Raw genomic sequence first — 15,597 nt, 5'->3', positions numbered from 1 at the left:
CAGTGAACTAACGTTGAGATGGCCGACGGAGCCGAGGTCGCGGCTCTTAAATGTCCTTCTCTGCTGCTGCACCTTCAGGGGACGTTGGTCTGTTGGTGAGACTATTCTAGGCTGATCCGTCCCCTCCGTCCGAGTAATTCGTTAATTGTCAAACATACATACCAATTAGTACCAACAGCCACTTTCTTGTTTTTCATCATCAAAGAAAAGCCACAGGTACGGAGTCGGCCTTCAAAGGTGAATTTATGTTTCAGTAGGTGAAGACAGCGAATCCCTGACACAGCGAACACTGACAACCCTGCATCGATTGTCCAGATGGGGAGAAAACCCCGTATCGATTGGCAGCATGTTATATTGAGCAGCTCTGTGCTGGTTGTGCACAATCACAGCTGAAGGTTTTACTCTCACTTCTTTATCCTTCCTAACGTCCACTCGCACCTTTAACACCTCCTCTGGAAGAGCAGAGCTGGAGAAACCCTCAGGTAGGTCTTTACTTACAGGAAATGTAGCTTTAAAACAGCCATTTGTGTGTTTTCTATGGATGCACATACAGTATATAAAGTCAAAGTTCTTAAGGATCAACTGTCATTAAATATTCTATTTGTTAGAGGAATAGCAGAGTTGCTCAGTCGTGACCTTGGCTGTCTGTCTTCATATTCCACCTCATGTCCCAGTAACATCGATGGGGGGGGAGTTTATTAGGGATGGAAGTCGGAGCTTCCCGTGCAGGAGCATGATTGGAGTGCCTTCGCTTCACTCCTGTGGAGCTCTTGAGTCATCCATCATCGCTTATTATCTTTTTACTGACAGTCCTCAGATAAAACCACTCACTCGTTGTCAGACAAGTTTGAAACATTTACTGGGGTGTCCCAGAAATCTGCCCCACCTGAAGTCAGTGTTGAAACTGTCCACACCTCCATCAGGGCTGACAGTCACCACCTAAACAACGTCCACATCATCTTTGGACTTCTCCCAATAAACTCTGTCAGCCCTGTGAATCTGTTCTGAGTTACATGTGCCCAGGTGTTTCAAATGTAACCAACTCCGCCCATCGCTTTAAAACAGTAATCATCAAGCATGCTGGGTAATTATGACTGCTTTCCTGCTATGAGCATTAATTAGAGTTTAAATGTTCCAGGACCCAACGTTACACCTGGAATCCTCCTTTATCAGGATTAGATAGATCCTCTTAAACTGCTGAAAACACCCTCAGAACTGCTGCACTCCATTCCTTTATGTAAAAAAATGGGAGATAAATCTGGATAATGGCAAGTCGGGTTCAAAAATATCCGTACGCTTGGTGGTGAAGTTACAGTATGTCACCTACTGTATGCAAATATTTATCGTGGGCTTGTTTGATGCCAACAGGAGAGCCGCCCCTGCAGCCAAAACTCTGCAACACACAACTTCAAAGTCTGGAATAAACCAGACCAACATTGCTCTCCATACTGACGCTGCTATCAGGATGGAACAGAGAGTCTTTTCCTGAAAGGCTGAAGCTGCAGCCCACAGGAAATATCCTAATGACTAATTACATTTGAAGATGTGCAAATAGTCGGTGTACAAAGTGCCGAGTGCGCTTTAATCCTGCGCCACAAAAGGACGCCATTTCAGAGCCGGCGCTGCCCATATGGGCTGTTCCACAGGACACAAATGAGACTTTCACTGAGCGCCCTGCAAACGTCAAACAAACTTCCCCATTATGGAGGGAACAACGGGGATTTAAGCGGCACGTTTCAGAGGGGGATCACGCCGTTACTTGATTGTGAGGAGAGTGTTTTGTGGCGGCGGTGGATTAAAACTCAAGATGAAAATGAATTCCAGTAAAAGCTGGAAACGAGTTTTCAGGCTGTTTTTCCCAACGTGAAGCGTGTTGTGACATATCAAATGAAAATCACCGTTGCGGAATATATTAGTCTGTCAGACTGGAAATAATAATAATGTAGTCGGGGTTTATTGGTGCTTTCAGGGGCCCGGCATAAGTGATGAAATATGGTAATTGTGTTTTTAATATCGGCAGCAATGTGTGGAGCGCTGCGACACTCTTGTGAGTCTGCACCTTTCTGAATAACTCATTAAAGTTCACGTGAACTGCTGCCTTCTGCAGCACCTGCTTTAGGCGGGGCGGGACTGTGTTCATGAACAAAACAGAATCATTTTAAATGCTGAATAATACTGACACCAACAACAATATAACAACATATAAAGCTCCTTTTCCTTTAAAAGGGCATGAATTATGTTTAAAACAGTGCAGGTTTGTTCTAACTCCTGTATGGATGTGAATAAAAGTTTGTAAAGTAGATGAAACTGCACCCTTTCTGTCTCCAGTGGTGAAGTCAGACCAGTGCCACTGGTGTCCACGCCCACACACCCGCTGTGGCCTCTGGGTTTGTGCTCAGTGGGAGGTGCAGCTGGTTTTACATCATTTTGACTAATTTATTTAAAATGCTCATGAATCAAGGCGTTTTTGCCGCGTTCTCATTTTAGCTCTTTAAATTATTCAGATCTGCCAGCGTTGGCTATTTTTTTCTACCTGCTCTGATGCTCCGAACAAACTTTTTTCTTTCGTCCAATATTAAACTTCAACTTCACTAAGTGACTTTCTAGCGAGAACATATTGTAAATTAAAGATATTAATATGCCTGTAATATTCTGGAAGTGCTGGAATTAAGCTTTATCTGCACAGTTTCACCTGTATTTGTGACTCTAAGATAAACAGGAAACTGAAAAAAAGAGTTTTGGTTTTCTTGACAGGAAGCTATTTTCTTTAGGCTTTGTGAAGAAACCTCATGGGTGACAAGATCACAACGATATTATTAGCTTCTCAAACACAACTCCTGCAGCCTGCTGTCAAATCTGACATAACACCTCACCCCTGCCTCTTTTTAGAGTGGCCCTGCCTGGTTACAAAGGTTTGCCGGCTAACGCTAACCCACAGGGCTCTTTTAATTAATCAGGAGGACAAGTGATCTCTGCCACCAGCTCCGAAGGGAAAAGGGCACATGTCACATGATATTATCTGGGAATGATGGCGGTCATTAATCACCCCGACAGCCCCTGATTTGTAAACATGGCTAATTAAGAGCTCTTTCGCTCTTTTCTTACGGCTGCAAGGTGCATCTCTCCGGCCATGACAGCTTTAAATTGCCCTTCAGCAGGAAACAGTGGAGCAGCCGTGCTGATGCTGATTGAATTTGACATCATGTTTAAGTGATCGTGAATCGGGGATCACTCCGGAATGAGTCCACTCATCCTCTGGCTGCATGTTGCTGTTTTCTAAACTTTGTTTGGAACTCAGTGGCTTTTAAACTGTAATTGGGGGACTCCAAACGATGTTCGCTCTCATTACCTCCAGCTCAGCTCAGCACAGCTCAGCGTTGCAGAATTTCGGTTAACAACTCTGATCATTTCTTTGAGCCGCTGTTGTGATTTATCATGTAAACAAATTAGCTGGAATTTAATTAAATGCAGCTTAGAGTCTACAGCATATCTGAGGAGATATTGTGTCGCATCGGATGATTGATTAGTCCGTTCATGGGATTACTTATTTCTGCATTATTGAAACGGAGGATCTATTTAGGGCAGAATGACGTCCCGTCCTTCTGTGCTCACTGCTGCTTATTCCTGATCCAGATGATAAAGGGTAGTGGAGCCGAGGTCACCAGGAGGGCAACGGGACCCCACAGACCTTGGTGGGGTCAGCCGTTCAATTCCGGTTACACCGTTTATTCACACAGACGAACCAGGTGTGAGTTGCAGGGTGCACGTTCCTGCCAGGAGAGACCATGGAGGAGGCTACTACACGGCCTTGATCACAAGCACACAGACACGTGCACGACTGAGAAGCACCACATAATTGTCGATACTGTGCACAAAGCTTCCTGCTTGAGGATGGAAAAACGGTAATAAATCATCATTTGTTTGTCCAATTGATCTAGAAACAGCAACAAATGGTGTCAGAGGTCAAAGTTTACTGAGGTCAAACTACTGGGGACCGGTTTTAATCACTGATGTTACAGAACGAGTCCTTTGACAATAAGCTTGGCTCTTTCTTTAAAAATCTTATTTATTTTGTGTTACTGAAGGAGGGGAAATGTAGATAAACCATTTTTTAATGGTGAACAGGAACAACGATTTCTTCAAATGTGACTGAAACGAATCATCAGCTTTCATATTTTCATAGAAAAATGCAGTTGCAATTTCACCGTCATAAATGTGATTTTAAAAGCCTCCATCCTGGGGGGAGTACTCGACAAACGGTTATTGCACAACGGTGCTTCTTGCTTTCAAAGAAGGGCCAAATAATTACAGGGAAAAGGACAGACCAGGTGAAACACAGATCAAACCTGAGCTAGGATGCACGTTTTCTATAGATATTTAGCTTTGGATGGACAGGAATGAGGCCATCTAAGGGACAGCGCATGGTGTTTGGACACGTCCAGAGGAGGGACAGTGGTACGGAGGTGACCAGAGTGGAGATTTATGGATGGAAGTAAGTGATCGTGAGGATGCACAGGATGGGGAGGGGACCCCTGATGGGAGCAGCTGAAAGCGGAAGACTTCGTGGCCTTTGTGTGGTTTGACTCATTCTCTGTGGGAGGTCCGATTCCTGGGCTTTTGGTGCTCCAGGAACATAAAAAACAAATGAAATGTTGCTGCATTTCTGCTGTTTTCTCTGCTCGCCCCATTAAAATATACATGTGGGGAGCATATTTCAAACTTCCTCCACTTCTATCCAGGAGAGTTCATATTGTTGCAAACAGCAGAGGAACCATGGAGACTTTCCCACAAACAGATCCTTCATTCATTATTTACAGAAAACGCTCTGAATTTTTAGATAAATGAGAAAACAAAATTTAAAGTGAAGCTCGACCTCGGGTGGTCGAGCTTCACTTTAAATTTTTTTTTTTTGTTGACACAAAATATATTTATAGTAAGTAAATCAAATCAGCTGTGAATCACCGTCCCCCCCCCCCCCCCCCCAGCTGTCTGCTAGCTGTGTGCATGTTTATGTGCACGTTTGAGGCCAAAGCTGGTTCTGGTTCAACCACAATCACAAAACTGTCGAGCGCAGTTCATAATTATGGAGCTCAAACCTATAAAACCAGTTTTAATTCAAAGTAACAAAAGTAAGAAAGACAGGAGCCAAAAAGAGGCCTGTTTATTTGACAGTTGGTAAAAATAGGACAAATGAAAGAGGGACGGGGCTGCAAGCGAGAAGAAAACAAGCTTGTCTATTGTTTTTGAGGACATTACCTCATTTAAAGGCGGACACGTGCACAGTGTCACACAGAACTGTGCCAGTGAAAGCGGGGGAACAGAGTGGTCAAAGCTGGACGCAGGGTACCAACGGTGGTCGACGTAATGGCTGAGAGTGAAGAGCAACTCTCGGTGATTAGTCCAATAATCAACCCCGGACGGCGAAGAAGAGAAGATGGTGATGGAAAACAAGCTTCTGCTCTATTCTGAGACCAGACAAAGTGCAATACAGAAGGTAATGACCACGATTGCACAGGCTGGTCAGCGGAGTCACGTAGAAGAGCCTCGTCATGTGATGACGTCTGAGGATGAGGAGCGGCTGGAGAAGAGGGAGGTGATGTGTGATAAAAACCAGAAAGAGCTAAAGCGACGAAACCTCTCCGTACGGGTGCTGAAGAAACAGCTGTCAGCTGGATTCAGAGGCTGGAGACGAGATCTTCAGCCATCAAAAGAGGCCTCAGCCAGAATCTACATGTTTGGCTTTGACTTTGATCTATATTTGGATCAAAGCGCGACCAGTTTGGGGAATGTGTGAACTTCTTTTACGCCCAGAGTTCCAATGTGAATCAGCCGGATGAGAAACAGGACCAGACTCAGGAGTCGAGAGATCAGTATTTGGATCAGATGTTCCCTCAGCGACCATCTGATGAGGGTCGCGCCCCTGCGTGACTCGCATGTTCCTCCACACACAGTTCTGATGTTCTCATCACGGCAGCACAATTGATCAGGCCTCCTTCACTTTAATACTTGCAGAATTTCATCAGAAACGGGCTGAATGGAAGGTGGAAACCTTCTGACAGACAACCGCTGCCGCCGTGCACGTGTGATGCAAATAAGTCCGTCTGATCCAAATTGAAATGTCAGTCGTGCTGCTGTGGAGTCCAGGATTGTGCTGCAGGATCCTATTACAGCAGGACTCTGCAGAGGAGGTTGTGGCTTTTTAATTTTGCCGTCCATATCTCAGAAACAGATATGTGTATTCCAATATGTGCACGTCTCAAAGCTCCCCTCTGCTGTACACAGGTGATTTACATCCACACTGGAGGAGGGAAAAATGCATCAGGGACACCTTCCTCCACTGGGTTATTATGGGCTATTTCGGAAAATGAAATCAGGAAAGCTTTTAAGTTGAAACGCCTGGTTTATTCAAGGTTTGGATCATGTAAAGGACCTTTACATCTGTTTCCCTGTTGGAAGCACTTATAGGAAATTCTGTTCTGTCAGGGGCCCAGTTCTAAATCTTGGGACTATATCTCAATTACTCCCCCAATTAGCTCCTCATTTACTGAGCCTTTCCACCGTGTGGTGACATCACAAGCCTTTGCCGGTCGGACTGGTTTTAGGAAAATTAGTCGACGTGAAAGTGTGCCAACAGAAGTCGTCGGGCAGACGTGAAAAGAACGATTCTAAAAGAGAAACATCGTCCGTTGCCACTCGCCTTGAGTGTGTCGGCCACTGCGGCGCAGGAAGCACTTTAATCCCGCTACCATCCATCCGCCCTCTATTCATCACCACTGGCAGGTTACACATCTGCTGACTGGTGGAGGAGGACTCCTGGGGGGGGGGGGGCGATGGAGGCGGTGGATGAAGGAGGCCACGTTGGACGGTTGGGAGCGTACAGTTCTCCCAGCAGCTGCCGAGGGGGGGCCCAACTGGGATAAAACTGGGATAACTGGGATGTGTTTGTTGAGGATTTTGGAGACAAACCATGGCTGAATATCAATCGACTTTGGGTCAAATCTTTTCCCGTAATAAATACCTGCTTTAAATATGAATATGTAGCGCGGGGTCCGTTTTTTCCTTCATGAAATAAGCCCCCATTACTTGATCTAGCAAGTGTGTCTCATCAATCTGTTGGGATTTTATTTATCCTGGGCTAAAACTGCCGCCTTTGACAACCCACCAAACATTTCTGTCACGGCGCCATGTTGGTGGGGGGGGCTGAAGATGCCAGCGCCTGCGAGTCTGATCAAAGCACTGCTAACAAATGTATTCACGCCCCGCGGTCACTGTGTTACAGAGCCAATTACATCACAGCTAAATGTTTAGGCAGCCGGGGGAGGGGAACCTGCACTCCCCCCACATCAGCCGCCGTCATCTGGGCCTGAAAGGAGCCCTGTGACAGCTCCATCATCTGTTCACGACCGCTCCCCATCCAGAGTAAAGTGGTGTGAACATATGGCGTCATTCACCACCATAACGACTACAAACAAATGAAATTTGTGGCGGTTAGCGTACAAACGGGTGTCGGCAGAGCGTGCCGAGTGAAGCCCCTCTTAATGAACACCTGGCAGACCGGAACACAGGAAGTGATGATGCCACTGAGCACAGCGATGATTTAATGACCCCTCATTAGATTTTAAAAGGACTCTAACGAACCCCCATGCAGATGTGTGAAAACACACACTTTTTTGTGCTGAAACTGTGTGACTTGATCCAACAGTGGGTCGAAATCTCATCCAATTTGCCCACTTTAACCCGTGGGAGCGGCGCACTTTCCAGGGGAATCGAGGAATTTGAAGGCAAATTCCAGTGTTTGTAAAGAGCACCATGATGATTGTGTTTGAGCAGAAACACCAACAGAGCCGACCGAGTCAAGCTAAAGCCAGAGTGTGAGATCCCAGGACCCAGAAAAGGTCACTCAGCTCTGCCCCACAGAATAACATGTGACACAAGACGAGGAGCACGGATTTATGTTGGGTGACAGTGCACCAGAGCCGTTTCCCCTCTCTGCTTCTGCCTTCCTTCCACACATGTCGAATGTGACATTTGGGCTGCTGAAGATCATATTGCGCGATGCTGATCACCAGGGACGTTCCAAATCACGTTGCCTCCCACTGGAGCCGTGCAGCTCCTGGGGAAATATGTGAGAACATCTCACCACAAAGATGCTGTAAACAGGTTGTTTTGCACCGTGTGGTGGCAGGAGGATGTAATAAGGTCCTCAGTATTGGACACATTGTAGTTGTCACATCTGGTAGCATGTTGATGCAACCAACTCAGTCATTTTAAGGGTTGACTAGCTTCAATATGACAAATATGGTCATTTTTCTGTGTCACATTGGTAATGGGTGTGAGAACTGAAGACACTTTCTATTGTTTGGGGAGGGGGGTGGAATTCTGATTAGCTGCAGTCAACATTTAAAACACTAATTAAATTCAATGGGGGCAGAAGGAATCCACAGCGTGTCTGTGCTGCATCTTCAGATCAACGTCCCACTTCCACAGAGCTCAGAACATCTAGCAGGATGTGCAGTTGCTCCTCTGGCTTCAGAGGAATCCACAACATGGACAGAGACATTTGGACCAGGTTCCTGAACTGGACAACACGAGCGATGACGCCGGGCGTGAGGATTAGACCCTGATGTTCAGAGAGAGTTCATAATGTGGATTTGCTCTCACATGATAAAAAACGCCACAAACGTCTCCCCACTGGTCTCGGCAAACTATCTATAAGTAAAAGATGAGTGTAAAAAGGAAGCAGCATCTTACATGTGTGTAGAAGCCTCTTATAGTTTACGCTTCTTTATGGCCATGCATCTATAAACGTCTACTGGAAATGCAGCTGCCAGAAAATGGATTAAAAGATGAAAAATAATATGGCTCAAAGGACCTTTGATGTGTCAGCAGGAGACGACTTTTATGATTCTATCAGCTTGATCCTGTTTTTGGAAGTTTCATTTTGTTCTTAAAGGGCGGCAGCCACATCAAACCCGAGGGGGAAGGGGGGGGGCATTTAGCTGTCCTGTGACAGACGGGGGATTAGGGTTTGACAGCAGGCCTGATTCCACTGACAGATAGGAGGAGGAACAAGAGCGCAACGTGGCCGTGGAGCTGAGGAACCTTGAAAAGGAATCAGAGCCCGGCTGTCGAGACAGCGTTGGAGGAAACGCTTTCAGAAATCTAAAGAGTCGCGATTTGAAGGTCAGAACGGAAGAGATGAATGAGTTCAGCAAGTCGATTCGAAACACAGCTATCTGGCCATTAATCTTCAAAGGGCCGGAACATTTTTACGCTAATGAAACGTCCAATAGCTTTTTGGAAACGTCTTTTATGCAGATGCCGTTCATCCGTTTTAAATGAAACCAGGTAGGAGGATGAACAACAAGTCAAGGATTACATTTCAATCTGCATAACTGCGTTTACCCAACGCCCATATTTAACCTGATTCCATTTCTTCGCTATTCATGTGAAAACTTTCCAGCTGTCGCGTTTGACTTCAGCTGTTTTGCAAAACTTTTTGTTTTTAATGCATTCAGACGTGTTTTCTCCTGTTTGTGACCCTCATTTTCTTTACTAAAACGGGTAGCAGATGCTCACACTCGGTATGTTTATCGCTCCCCTTCTCCTGTGTAAATCATCGATAGCAGCTCCGCTCATGATCGATCGAAGCTCCGCTGCTGCGTCTAAACTGAGATTAGGTCAAAGGTTTCACAGTGTGTCAGGACACATTTTCATCTTTGTGCTGCAGTTGTGTTACAAACTGCAAAAGTGTGATTCTTTATGGCTTCAATAGCGTCCGTCTGCCAGAACAGCCTCGTTACCCTTCCTATCTGCACCTGCCCATCTCTGTGGGGGGGGGCGTGGTCATGTGACGCGTTTGTGGTTTCGTTCCCCATCTAGCTCAGGCTGTCCAGCTTCTTCTCCCAGAACTCTCTGTAGCCCATCTGACACCCCTCCACTCACGTTCCTCCAATACGGCCCACAGAATTCCATGTGGATGCTGCTGCTCCTGCTGCTGCTGTGTCCTCCATGTGCTGTTGTGAACTCATCTCACGAGTTTTGGTGTGGTCACCATTGTGAGCGCTCGTTAAATGTGCATGTGTATAAACAGGACTTGATTCTCATTATGCCGTCCTGTCTTCATGAATATTGAAACGGGAACATATCCGTGCTTTCATAGAGATGCAGTAGCATCCAAGCTGCATGCCCAAGGAGCAGAGCAGAAATGGACCCCAGAGAAGCAGCTGCAGAGTTCTGCTGGATCATTTGAATAAATAATCCAGCACAGCCTTTGTGCTCTCGCCTTGGCGTTGATGTCAGGTTCCTCCCTGCTGAACGGCATCTTACGGCTCCTCTTGAGGCAATTATTTTGAATATGTGATCGTGTGGAGGAGATCATGTGGCCAGATATCAGCAGCTCCCTCCTGTTAGAGAAACCATTGTTCAGTTTTATACGGCTCAGACGTTCATGATTGCTCACCTGTAGAGAGACGATTTTCTTCTCCACAATGGTAGAAATCTTTTTTTTTCATAGCTAATGAGGCAGACCCCCACATTACTGAAAGCTTTGTTGAGAATCTTCTGAATCATTAAAGGTAAAAATGAAACTACTGAGTTTTGGTTCTCCGGGTAACCTTCCACACATCCAATTGTCCCACAATGCAACACAGCTTTTCAGTAAAATTGCTTCCATTGAACAGGCTCCTCCATCTTGCATGAAGATAGGATCATTTGCTGAAGGGTCAGGGCCTTTTTCTTCTTCTTCAGATAATGACTGTTTTCTCTTCTCTGGATTGTTCAGCAACAATCCTGCATCTTTCACTCAAATGCTGACGTCCTTCTCCATGAAGCCGCTCACTTATTTAAAGCTCAATCTCGGCACTGCGGATATCTCGGGAAGCGGAATGCAATGTCACAATGTTGTTTTTAGACACCAGTGACATTCCTTTAGTGTTCAGAGTTTCAGGATCTGCTGTGGTAAACCTTGAAGCTACAGCACAAATCAATATTTAAGCAGTAACGTGCACTTTTTATGAGGTGCGTTTTGTTGCGACGGATGATGCTGGAATTGTCTACAGTAAAATCTGAACAAATATTTGGAAAGAAATGTTACTAATGCTACTGTAAATGGGGATTTGTGCTGAGCGTCACTCATGCTAGCAGTTTAACCAGCACATCTGCATGTTCAGGACCACTGGTTTAAAACACTAATGGAGAAGGAGGTGTATCATCAGGACTCATTTCCTCGGTTGTGACGGCACCACAGGAGCGAAGCACAACATCCACATTATGAAAAGGACTCAAAACCTAGTAGATCTGAAAAAGAGCACCACTCTGACAACTATGGATGGGTTTAATTTTTGGCTAATTATTAAACTGTACATGCTGCAGCTGAGCAAACGGCGCAAGTCATTTAGCAGCTCGGCACAGTTCCGTCTGCTGTGGATAATAAGCTTTTGATTTATTTTCCCGATCACTGCGTTTTTGCAACAAATTGAGCACATTTAATGTGGGTTTCATTTCAAACACTAACAATAACAAGATGAAATGAGCACAGTTTATTCCTCACAGTGGGGGCCTGTATAGCTGCTAACGTTAGAATGTTACGCTAACCAAAGTGCTGCTTCTCAGCCTCAAACCTGGCCTGGTTGTAACATGCAGCATGACTAAATCCTTTAATTAACCTAACATGGCTTCAGGTTGAACTTGGATTTCTGAAGGGCCTTTACCCACAGCAGCTCTTTCACGTGATTCCATAATATTCCCTGCGTCATAAAGGCAGGGATATTGTTGCAGTAGGTCAATAAAGATCCTCGGGGCGAGGAGTCAGAGGAAGGACGTTGCTGCTAATGCCAGTGGATGGAATATTGAAACTGTTTGTCTTCGTTTGTGTGCACCACTGTCAGCCTTTTGGTCAACCTCCAGAACACATCGACTGCCGTCGGCGGCTGTCAGAGTAAATAACCAAAACACCAGAAAATGACAACAGCCGTCCAACTTAGATTCATGAGGCGCTTCCATGCATCGTACACATGCTGCGTGGCTGCAACCTTCACACGTGGGTCCAAGAACGTCCAAGAACGGAACCAGGAACAACTACACAGGCTTTCAATTTACAGCCTCCTGGTCTTTATATTGAGTACGATGTATAAAATCCTGAAGATCGTATTGAATGGAACAAAAACAAGATTCTGAAGGTTGATAAATTCTGGATAAATGGATGGATTAAGTGTTAATTGGGCCCTGAGACAAAGCCCGGGGGTTCTGCAGAACACCTAGTGTAAGCTATCACGTCACAGCTGGTCCACTGTCTCCTTCCTGACAGGACAGGCACAACACCAACACCTGAGGGAAATATCTGCTGCCGAGGCTCTAACGGGGCTGCCAGGATGCTTCTGCAAAGTTAATCTGCTCTGAGTTTATGAAGGTTTCTTCTTTCTTCTGTTTCTATGGGTCGACAGATCCCATAACAGCTGACAGGAGCTGCAGGAAGACGTTCAGGTTTCAGCTTTTCTAAGATATAATTAAAGGCTCCCATTAAACCTTAGAACAAACTTCTTTTCATAGCATGAAAACCACTTCATTAGAAACGGGCCACAGCTGGAAGCCCCCCCCCCCCCCCCCCCACTCAGGCCGGCTGCACTTGTTTGGATAAAGTGTGGAGTCAATAATCTATTGAGCTGTTTGTTTTCCCCTTTCCTTATTCGTGGTATCCAGCGAAGCTCAACTTTCTTCTTGGAATACTTTGCTGATGTGAACTATTGATCGAGAATATTGTCTGTCTTTAATGAAGTCAACACTCGAGGTGGATACGTGCGAGTTGACCTTGCCGTGACGATGCATCCTGTTTGTTTGTTTGTTTGTTTGTTTAGTATCATTCGGGCAACGTCTGCAGAGCCGGAGAAGCCGCGTGTCTGCTGCGTTCGTGCTCCTGAATGCAGCAGCAGCGGGTTCGGACTGTGACAGACGCTGATGCCGCCGCCGCCGCAAACATCCGGAGACTCAACGGCAACATTCCAGGCTGACGGGCTGCTTGCTTGCTGTGAGGGGAATTGTGTAGATACTGGCTACACATGTTCCCGGAGCTTTTTGTGTGTGTTTGTGAATAATTCACTCTCCATAGCTCCAGTTCTCAAGTCAACTGAAATTACAGGTCCAGGCCAGATCAAATCAAGCTCAAGTCTCCCAAATATCATCTCTGACATCATCATTTCTATGTGCTTGATTATAGAACAACACAATTAGAGTCTCACACCGGCACACGTCTCCAAAGTACACGTGAATGCTGCCTGGGGGTGCAGATACGTAAACTGGGACGAGCACATGAGTGTGATCGAGTCTTTCACAACATGTTTTGTTGATTCTAAAATGTAAAGTCATCCACGTGGGTTGGATCTTCCTTTTCTCCGCGCAAACCGAGATTCCGGGAGTGACTCTCCAGCGTCTGGTTCTGGCCTACATAGGAGTGCAATCAAAGGGAGCAGTAGCAGAGAGCCCGTCCTCTTTGGTGCAAACAGAATGAGTAAATGTTCCTCCCTCTGCTCTCTGCCCAAGTTCTTGTCAAAACAGCAGAGCAGCGCCGTGCCAGCTCAGAAGATCTTTCACTTCATGGATGTCAGCGCTAATGAAACGACAACATGAAAACTACAGCGCACGCGTGAGTGAGGAAGGCAGGCTGGGAAATGGAGCGAGAACGTGAGACTTCCCACTTTATTTAATCAGAGCAGTAGGTTCTCATCCACTCCCCGTGTGCTGCTGAGATGTTGGGGTTTAATAATAACTCTGAGAGAGAGAGGAAGTAACGCAGCCGCCTCCTTCATTCATCACGTGCATCAGCCGGCGGATGTTTGCTCATCTGTAACTGTCGGCCAGATAAGAACCACCGAGGGTTGACGTGACCTGATCGATGGCCACGTATGTTGAGAGGGTCTCGCTCGCCCCACCGAGCGTTTCAGCTCAGCTTCTGGCACCGATCCGAAGCCTGATGCCGATTCATCCTCGGGTGGTGAGACAGGACGCGGGGAGGGAACGACACTCATTTTCCTAATGCAGTCGTCTTGCTTTCAGATGTGATCGTCAACATGGAGCCAGCGGTCGCTATTCAGCCTAAAAGCAGATGTTTCACTCTGGTGCCTCCCCCGAGCCCAGTTTTATTTGTTCAGTCTGGAACGTGTGAGTGCGTCTCCTAAAATAGCGTGATGTATGGACTCGATGGTGCAATTCCTGGTAGAGTTGATAGCACATTTTGTGTTTTGTTTGCTTTTGATGTGATGTACAGTGTCTTGCAGGTAACAAGCTCACAGGGGGCAACAATAAACCATTCATCATCAGATGCACACAAAGTCTGGCAGATAAGACACGAGCGCGAGGAAGCGAGCGGCAGAACGTGGAAAAGGCGAAGATATGCTAAAAAGGCCGACAGCTGAAACTGTGTGTGGGAAACAAAAGCGTGAAATGATTATTGCGGTGGAAGAAGTAATTGTGTTTTTCCTCACCCAAAGGAAATGGGAGTAAAAATGAGCTCAATTTAAACCTGCAAAAATTGCTATTATCTGTCACCATTAAACACCACTCTGACACCAGTAACGTGATTTCCTGCTTGTCACGCTTCTCCCTGCAGCCTGTGAGGAACTATTTCACCACAAAGGCCCCATTTTGCTTTATCAAACATGATGGTACTAATGTAATAACGAAAGAAATAACTTAAAGGAGAAAGGAGGCGGTCGCTGCCGGCAGGAAGGGGCAGCAGATTTATTAGTGGTGACTCGGTTCAGGTGCGGCAGGTGTGGATGCAGCCAGCAGACACTGGTGTAATTGTGATTCAGCAGCTGTCCTTGGCAGAGCTGATTTGGTTCCCCTCTCCTCTTTGTAACAGTGACAGCACAAATGAAGAAGAATTCTCCGGCTTTGCCTGGGTGGCAATTCATAGCAGGTGGATAATTATTAATGTGGATGCAGAGGCCAAGTGTAACTGTAACAGTAGGAAACAGAAGGAGCTGCTTCACCGATATCACTGAATCCAACAGCATGTAGGAACCACTGCGACGTACCGGCTGGTCCACAGGCTGCAGACACGTCGGGAGCATCGGCGCATCGAGACATTTAAATCTATTCAAGCTTACTGCGATTAAAATAACATTCAAATTTGTCGTTAAATAATGGCGCAGTTAAACGATCCACTGTGATCCGAACATTTACCTTCCCCGTCCCACTAAAACCAGTTCGCTGAGCATCTCCCTCCCAAAGTTGGTCCAGTTTATTTCATCCATCTTTGATAGTCAACCCATTTAGCCCAAGTTGGTGATTTAGGTTCATTGGTTCACTGGTGCAGGACAGATTTATTTATATAGAAATGGTTTAAACTCACACCATCCCAATAGTTTAGCTTATAGAAGACTGCTCAGCGGCTCAGGTCCGACCTGAGTTACAGTTTGTTCTGTCAAGATGGTGCTCAGTGACATACATTCATGTACTGTAGCTGTCTCGCCACTGGCACACACACATCATGGTTGTCCACCTCCCTGACTTGCTTCCCTGGGGAGACGGAGCTCCATAAGAGATTTGAGGCTGGCCGAGCTTCCTGCCATTCAGAGTGAATGTTGTCCAGAAAGCTCA

At 46.0% G+C, this 15,597-nt stretch overlaps 1 long non-coding RNA gene across 1 annotated transcript; it reads left to right on the top strand.

Moving 5' to 3' along the window:
* Window positions 1–13,718: 13,718 nt before the first annotated feature.
* Window positions 13,719–14,564, top strand: LOC130528762 (uncharacterized). The gene is made up of 2 exons (XR_008951390.1): window positions 13,719–14,154; window positions 14,261–14,564. It is a non-coding gene; the product is annotated as an uncharacterized LOC130528762 (long non-coding RNA).
* The last annotated feature ends 1,033 nt before the right edge of the window (window positions 14,565–15,597 follow it).

Source organism: Takifugu flavidus, chromosome 7 (assembly GCF_003711565.1).
Source record: "Takifugu flavidus isolate HTHZ2018 chromosome 7, ASM371156v2, whole genome shotgun sequence".
NCBI classification, from domain to species: domain Eukaryota; kingdom Metazoa; phylum Chordata; class Actinopteri; order Tetraodontiformes; family Tetraodontidae; genus Takifugu; species Takifugu flavidus.
This window is presented reverse-complemented; position numbering and strand designations above follow the sequence as displayed.